The 8389-nt window shown below is 55.1% G+C and overlaps 1 protein-coding gene across 2 annotated transcripts in view; it reads right to left on the bottom strand.

Annotated features, from left to right (window-relative positions):
- CANT1 (calcium activated nucleotidase 1) overlaps nt 1-6328 on the bottom strand; it is a 16565-nt gene extending 10237 nt beyond the window's left edge. Inside the window, exon 1 of one of the 2 annotated variants that reach the window (XM_032241474.1) lies at nt 6215-6328. The gene's annotated coding sequence lies outside the window, so the exon portion shown is untranslated. Of the gene's footprint in view, nt 1-2184; nt 5833-6214 lie in introns of those variants that run through there. The other variant, XM_032241475.1, reaches the window with a different exon arrangement.
- Between the last annotated feature and the right edge of the window lie 2061 nt (nt 6329-8389).

The following is an 8389-nucleotide window of genomic DNA, read 5'->3' as shown; positions in this document are numbered from 1 at the left end:
TAGGTGCCGTCTGGTGTATAGGTGCGGCCTGGTGTGTCGGTGCACGTGGCCTGGTGTGTAGGTGCAGCCTGGTATGTGGATGCGGCCTGGTGTGTAGGTGCGGCCTGGTGTGTAGACATGGCCTGGCGTGTGGACGTGGCCAGTGTGTAGGTGTGGCTTGGTGTGTGGACGTGGCCTGCTGTGTCGGTATGGCCTGGTGTGTGGACGTGGCCTGGTGTGTAGGTGTGGTCTGGTGTGTGGGCGTGGCCTGGTGTGTGGACGTGGCTTGGTGTGTAGGTGCGGCCTGGTGTGTGGACATGGCTTGGCGTGTAGGTGTGGCCTGGTGTGTGGACATGGCCTGGTGTGTGGACGTGGCCTGGTGTGTAGATGCAGCTGATTAAAGCAAGCTCAGATTCCTTCCCAGCATGCTGAGTCCAACTGCAGAGTTGAGTGGTTGCAACAGACTGTGGAGACTGAAAATACCAACTCGCTGTCCCTTGACAGATCCCTGGTCAAGACCATCTCAAATCATCCTCCACAAAACCGACAGAATAATTTTTCCAAAAAAGCAAATCTGATTCAAGCTCTAGTAGATCTCAATGCCTTCCATCTAAAGTACAAATGTCTCAGCCTGCAGAGAAGGCCTCACTGGGTTTCTCTGCCCGCCTTCCCAGGAGCGGGACCTCTCCCAGGTCCCTGTGCAACACCGCATGCCTTACAGTCCCGGGCTCCTGGCATCCACACTGCTGCACATGCTGCTCCCCACCTGGGATGCTCACTGACCACATGGAACAAGAGGTGTCTGAGTCTAGCGTCTCTGCCCCTCTCTTCGCTCCGAGGAATCAGTGTCAGTGGGGGAGACAGACTGTGAACACACCCTTGAGGGATGGTGCGGTCAGCGCTACCTCGAGGTCTTGCTGATTCCCCAGAGCTAACAGAGGGGCAGAGACGCTGGGGACTCAGATACCTTTGTTTAACAAGGGACTGACTACTTTCAGTGACAAGAGAACTCTGTGTACCTTCCAGAGAATTCCTTTAACTTCAGTACCAGAACACCTTCCCCTGGGCTTCATCTCTCCTTCAGTACCCCAAGAAATTACTTTTATTTTGCCGAAAAGTTTCAAATCAGATGACTTTGCCACGGCCTGTGCTGTGTATCAGCTACCACTGGCTGGAGGCTGCCTGGGATGTCTGGCTGCTGGGGCCTGCTGCAGATAAGAGCTAGCATGTTCTTTTTAAAAACAAGTTGGGTTCTTTTTTGGTGGGTGGGGGTAGGGGGTTCTTTGTTTGTTGCCAGCCGGGAACAACAGAAATGAACCGTTGAAGGTAAGACATAAGACGGACAAAGTCCTTTCCAGAAGAAAGAGGCCCGTGTCAGGCTTCTCCCTGCACTCCTCAAAGCTTTAGGCAGTTTAAATATTTGCTTTATTGTAAAAAGAAGTTTTTCAACCCCAGTGCCTGCAGCATAATGTTCTGATTTTAGATAATCAGCAACAAGAGGACCCAGAAACTACAGCAAAGTCGTGGGTTCAAGGTCAGCCAGGCTCTCCTGTTCAGGCAGGGCTGCAAATCTCGAAGGCTCAGGGTCCTAGGGGACAGAACCCCTGCTGCCCCCTGGAGAGCACTCACAGGAGTGACAACTACCTGAAAGGCTCATAGGGACCACGAGGCATCTGTCCATCCCACAGAACACTCCCAGAGCAAGAGGGAAGCCATGAGTTAGGGAGGGGGGTTAGGGAGAGGGGAGCTGGGGGTGGTTAGGGAGAAGGGAGTTAGGAAGGGGGAAGTTAGGGAGGTGAGTTAGGGAGAGGGGAGTTAGGAAGGGGGGGTTAGGAAGAGGGAGGCTGCAGGGGTGGGGGAGTTAGGGATGGGGAAGTAAGGGAGGGGAGATCTAGAGAGGGGAGATCTAGATTTGGGAAGGGGCGAGTTAGGGAGGTGAAAGGGAGGGGGAGTTACAAAGTGGGGGTTGGGGAGAGGGAGGTTAGGGAGGGGGTAGTTAGGGAAGGGGATTAGGGAGGAGTTTGGGGAGGGGCGAGTTAGGGAGGTGAAAGGGAGGGAGGGGGAGTTGGGAGGGGGAGTTAGGGAAAGGGTAGTTAGGAGCAGAGAGTTAGGGAAACAGTTGGCTTTTCTCTGTGCGCACCCAGGGGGCCTCTCCCTGCTGCTTCCCTTTCCCAGGAGCAAGCCATGGGCTCAGGGGCCACCTACCTCCCAAGGCCATCCCCAGGCCTGCCGCTGCCCTCTCCGAAAGGCTATGTTGAAGGGAGTGGTGCCTCCCCGGACAGCAGACAGCCGAGAGAGTCTGTTTCTCCCGCTTCCTGCAGGGGTGAAATAGGACAGGTGGCGGAACCAGCAGCCTTAGTGAGGGCCACCTGGCTCCTCCCTTTCAGGGACTAGGCAGGGCAGGAAGCAACAGCATCGCGTTGAGAAGACACTACACCCTAGCCCCCGCCTCCTTGGCAGGGACACGCAGGCAGGTGGCGAGCGCGCCAACCCTTTATCCCTGGAGAAGAGCTACCTGCCTTTCCCTTCCCACACCCAGAGAGCAGGCAGGCAGGCCTCACAGTGCCCACTGTGTTCACAGAGCAAACCCCGCTGACCTCACACTCTTCAGCACGGCCAAGGCAGCAGCCAGGGCCTTCAAACACCTGTGCTAACAGCGCCAGGGAACACGAGTGGTGCATCTGAAAGAAACACTTATTAATGCCAGACGCCTTGAAAATGTTACCTCATTCCTGCTTTTGCACCTGCGAGGCTAATTATTTGTACTTGAAAGTTCCGTTTCAAATCCGCATGGGGGTGGGCAGCACAAGGAAACCAGGAAGGAGGAAGAAGGTCACAGGGCGCCTGTCCTTTAGGGTTACTGAGGCCATCCTGCCTCCACAGATAGCATCCTCCTTAAAGCCAAGCTCAGGATCTTACTGACTTCTGCACCTGTCCCCAGCGTCCTGTATCTGGCACACGGCAGGCAGCAGGCGCCGTCCTGTAGACAGAAGCCTGGCATGGGTCATGGGCTGCACTCCTTTCTCAGGCTCTCAGGAGAAGCCATTCCCATGCCCCTACCAGCTTCTGGAGGCACCCACATTCCTTGCCTGGTGGCCCCTCCTCCCCCTCCAAGCCCCGCCCACCGCAAGTCTCCAGGCCTCTTGGCCTTCACTTCCCTCTGGCTCTTCTGTGACGACACTGGGCTCCCTGGGAGAATCCAGGATCATCTCGCTATTTTATGGTCGGCTGATTAGCAACCTTAATTCCCCTTTGCCAGGTAATGTAATATCTTCACAGGCTCAGAAGGCGGGACGTGGACATCTCAGGAAGCTATTGCTCCACTAATCGCAGGAGAAAGATGGGGAAGGAGCCCCCAGGTTTTCCAAGGGCCAGGACCAGTCACTGTCTATGGGGTAGGTGCACAGCTTCAGACCCTGTACGGTTCGCATTTACTGCATTGTAAGGAGGCTGTGTCTGCTTAATTTTTATCATTGATGTTATACTTGGAGGGATTTTAGCCAAAAAGTGACCTTCCCAGTTGAAAGGGACATGCCAAATGGCATCACACATCTGGAAAGCTGTCCTTTGCTAGAATGTGTGAAAATAAAGGGCTGGGCTCATCCCCTGATGGAACTTGATCAGGACTGGCTTCCGTACCGTAGTGGCGCCTCCGTGAGCCACCTGCCCAGAGCCACCCTCTCATTTCACGCTTTCCTCAGGGCCTGGCTCCTGGGACACTAAGGCTGCATCGTCAGGACTTTTATTCAACCCAGCAAGACCCTCAGAGCCATTCTGGGGGGTCCCAATCTCATCTCTGCCCCAGCCCCACATGGTAGCATCACGCACTGTCTTGAGCCAGACTTCAGCGCCTTCCTCACTTCCCACAGAACCATCCCGGAGGAACGGGGGAAGCAGTGTCCTGCCTGGGAACCAGGAGCAGTGGGCTCCACCTCCCCACTGCACGCAAGACAGAGACGAGAAGGGGCCAAGAGAAAAAACGGAACGACGGCACAGACTTCTCCATCGTCAGAATCACTCTTTCCTAATTAACCGTCTTGATTAAAAGAAAAGGAAAATCAATGTGAACATTCTTAAAAATCAATATAAACGTTTTTAATTCCCTTGATATTGGCACGCCACAAGAGCTTTCCAGGAAATTTCGACAGCTGAGAGAGAACTGAATTAAAAGAATCCGTGCTGTGTCCCTTCGGCACCCTTGGTATCATTCCACAAACAACAGAAAAAGGACTTCCTTGTCATAGTGCTGACCCATTTCGGCATGTGGACAATAGTTCCAGGTCTCAGATCTTCTGTTTGTGAAAGAGAAAACACTACAGCATTTATACATCTACCTATATGGCTGCCAGAAGGTACCGAGACTCTGATGACAGGTCGTATGTACTTGTGGGAGCCTGCGCAGGCACAGACACCCCGAGAGCCACATCCAGGGGGCAGGGTAAGAACACCCACACAGCAAGCAGAACTGCTGCTCCCACACCCTGGGTCTCCTCAGTACTCTGCAGCTCAGGGGGCCCTGCAGCCCAGGTGCACAGTAAGGTGGAGTACCGGGAGCTGACACAACACATTTACTAAGCTGCCACGGGCTAGGAAACTATGATTATAGCCTCAGGACAAGAAAACAGACCTCTGGTGAACAGAAGCGTCAAACTGCAATGTGCCCCTCCAGTGAGAGGGGTCCCAGGGTCCAGGGGTCCTATCCCACTTCGAGTGGACGGTTTCCTCTACCACCTTGTGACATGTCATTCTCTTTTGTGATCAGATTCATTTGGACATGAAAAAGTGACAGAAGACCTAGAATTTGGGACAGTGCCTGGACAAATCCATGCTTCACCTGAGTCCTGGCCCTGAAGATGCTTGGGGCTGCCCCAACAGGAAACCCTCCCGCATCCAGAGGGGAGAGGGCTGGCTCCTTCAATGTGCCTTTCAGCAGGGGCCTGGGCTGGGATAGAGGGCTCATTGAGGCCAGCAGGGAGGAGCACCGGGAGGAGCCTGCAGCCATCCCACAGGCTCCAGCCAGACTGTCCTGCTGAGAGGCTGGGGTGGGGCTGGGGTGGAGGGTCTGTGGCCCAGGACCGGAGGGACCTTTCTCAGCAAGCCTCCTCAGAGGGCGAGGGAGGAGGAGCTGGGAGACGTGGCGGCTCCAGAAGGGCTGCAGCACCAGCTTCCTTTCGGAGTCTTCTAGGACCTGACACTTGTTTCAAGTTTGGGAGCTTCCACCGGAGGGCTAGCCAGATTCACTTGACACCAAGAGACTCACGTTTCCAAACCCCTGCTTTGTTGAAAATGTGGCAGGAAAGACTTGAGCATACAACCCCAAGAAGAGAATGAGGAATGGAGCTGGGCACTGGGGCTGCTGTGGAGACAGGGGCCACTAAGGCGGAAAGGTGCTTGGGAGAGAGAGGTGTCCGCTGGAGGCGGACGTTAGAGGGGTCACAGGTGCTCTGTGCCAAACCTAGGGATACAGAGGGCAAGGGAAAGACCATTTGGGGGCAGAAGCAAAGGCACCAGGCAACATGGACGGGCACGGAGGTACCAGTCCCGGGGGATAAGAGAATCCAGACCGGAGGGCAGCAGGGGTGTGAGACGGGTACAGTGGGGAGGGCAAATCGTTTGCATGCAGAAAGACGAGACTGAGCTGTGCTGCCTGGAGGAAGGCTCTAAACTGGATGAGGGCAGGGAGAGCCAGGACTGGGATGGGGTGGGGAAGCCTCGCCTGTTACAGGTGTGACGAAGTGCCAGTAAGACGGAGAAAATGCCCTTATCAGTCCAGAGAGGCCCTGCATAGAGCAGAGGAGGGCTGTCTGAAGTCAGAGGGTGGTGGGAGGGGGTCATTCCCGGGGGCGTGCCCGATACTAGCCAGAGGGGGGAGGTGCCCCACACTAATCAGAGGGGGATAGCCACCACACTAATCAATCAGACAGGGGAGGTGCCCACACTAATCAGAGGGAAATGGTCCCCACACTAGTCCCAGGGAAGAGGTGTCCCAAAGTCAGAGAGGGTGGTGTCCACCGCCTGTCGGAAGACGGGGACTTTCCCACAGGTCAGAGGGCGGCGTCCCACTCCACTCTGCAAGTCCGGGGACAGAGGTCCGCATGGGTGGGACGGGAAGCGGGCCTGAGGGGTCAGGGGGCGGGACGCGGTGGGGTCGGAGGGCGACGGCAGGCTCCGGGACGGGGACCTGAGCCCATGGCGGGGGCAGGGCGCCGGCGGCCGCGGGCGCTGAGTCACTCACCCGCTGCGGGGCTAGCTCCGGTGCCCGCGGGCGGTGGGGCCAGGCGGCACGAAGGGCCAGGACCGAGCAGGGCGGCGGACTTCCGCCCCACAGCCGCTCGCCCCGCCTCCGGGCTCTCGCTCCGGGCAGCGTCTGCTCTGCGGCTGCGCGCGAGCGGCGCGGGGGCTGCTGGGAGCTGTGGTTTTTTGTGTCCTGCGCCGGCGCGCTGGAGGGGCGCGAGAGTCCGCACTGGCACACGAGGGCCGTCTTCCACCGCGCTGCGCTGGAACGTGGGCCAAGCAGATCTTCTGGGGTGGGAAGCATGGCGCGGGGTGGGGGGGGTTGGAGGCCACTGGGGAGGGAAGCTCTCATTCCCTGAGCAAGACCCCCCGACCCTCGTGGTCTCGGAGGTGGAAAAGCGTGAACCCCTTTCCGCCATCCTCTTTCTCGGGCAGACAGCCCCTCTCCTTGGCCCTTCAAAACCGCCGCCTCCAGAGTGCTGCTGACCAGTTTCAGAAGCCAGGATCACGGAGGTCTGAGGCTGTAGTGTCCCGGGGTGGGGGCGGTGGGGGTGTTTCCCTGCAACCAATTTGCAATCCACAAACCTCCTGCCAAACGAGGGTCTCTGATTCCTCCTTTTCCCCCCAGCCCCCCCGAGAACTTTTAGTGCTCTGTGTTAAAAGGTTTCCCCGGCCCCGCCCTCCTCCATCTCAAAGTCCTGAGGAAGAAGGCTTGTGGCCTTGGAGCCTCTGGCAGGAGAGCTTGGCCGGAGGGAGCACCAGCCCCCTGCCCACCTGCACCTTCAGCTTTCCTGCTCCATGCTAGCTACCTCCTCCGGCTCTCCCAAAAGCCTTCCGTTCAGTAACAGATACACAAGAGGAAGAATTCAAAATATATAAATGCTGTGCAGTGAAAAATTAGCCTCACATTGCCGCTCTCCGTTCCCTGCCCAGAGGCGATCGCTATTTCTAGTTTCTTGTGATTCCTCTGAGAGATGTTATATGGTATTTAAACAAGTCATAAACATGTATCTTAAATTACCTTTAAATAGAAATGTGCTAAACCACAGTGTTAGGCACTTTTGATTTTGGAGAGGAGACAAACCTTTCTGGAATTCATTAATGTTTCTGTCATGCTAAACTTGAGTCCCAACCATGTTTCACATAATACTCATTGTTAGGTCTCCAAGTCCAAGCTTGGCCATTATAGCCCTGGTGCCCCTCATGTCCACCTCTGGTTGGTCCCCAGAAGCCAGAAGGTCTGAGGTAACCGCAGGTAACCAGGTGGTCACAGAAAGAAGTGAAACAACTTGTTCCTGCCTCATCTGATTGCTCTCCCCCTGCAACCTGCAACCTGCAACCATTGTTTCTGCTCAGCCTTGTGGAATTTCCCCTCTGGGCACTGGGTTTCTCAAGGCACCCACCCCTGTAACTGTGTAATTTACAGCACCCTCCCCTCTGCTTGCAACCCATATCCCCCACCCTTATAATCATGCCTGTTTGTAGCAGATGACCCCTACCCTTGTGACCATGCATCCCATGATGCCCTTCCCCTCCCTAAAATAGATTATCATCTTTAACTGACCACTTGCCTCAACCTATAAAACCAACTCCTATCCCACTGCCCTTGGCTGACTCTCTTTTTGAACTCAGCCCGCCCGCACCCAGGTGAATAAACAGTCATGTTGCTCACACAAAGCCTGCTTGGTGGTCCCCTTACACGACCAACGTGCCTAACACTCATTATATTCAAAGCTTTTATTTTCTAAAAGATTTACACATGCCTTCCAGCTTAAGAAACAACACATTATTCCTGTATTTTTAAAGCTCTCCAGGTTCTTTTTCCTATTCTCAACTCCCCACTATCCCCAAGAGGTGGTAGCCACAATCCTGAATGTTGTGTTAATCATTCTCTTGCCTTACCTTATAATTTTAGCACACAGGTATGTATTCCTAAACAATATATTTTAACCTTTATAAAATGAAGTAAAACTGTATTCAATGGATGAGAGATCCAGTTCCTCTGTCAGAGGCCTTTGAACCAGAGCAAGTCCACCTTGAATACAGGCTGGGTGAATGAGGCTGCGACCTGCTGGGCTGCATTCCCAGATTAGGCATTCTTAGTCACAGGAGGAGACAGGAGGTTACAGGTCACAAACATCCTGCTGATGAAACAGGAGGCAGTAAAGAAGCTGGT

Source organism: Sapajus apella, unplaced genomic scaffold, assembly GCF_009761245.1.
Source record: "Sapajus apella isolate SASKATOON/1434 unplaced genomic scaffold, GSC_monkey_1.0 scaffold48, whole genome shotgun sequence".
Lineage (NCBI taxonomy): Eukaryota > Metazoa > Chordata > Mammalia > Primates > Cebidae > Sapajus > Sapajus apella.
The sequence above is the reverse complement of the archived record's forward strand: the minus strand, read 5'-3'. Positions and strand labels throughout refer to the sequence as shown.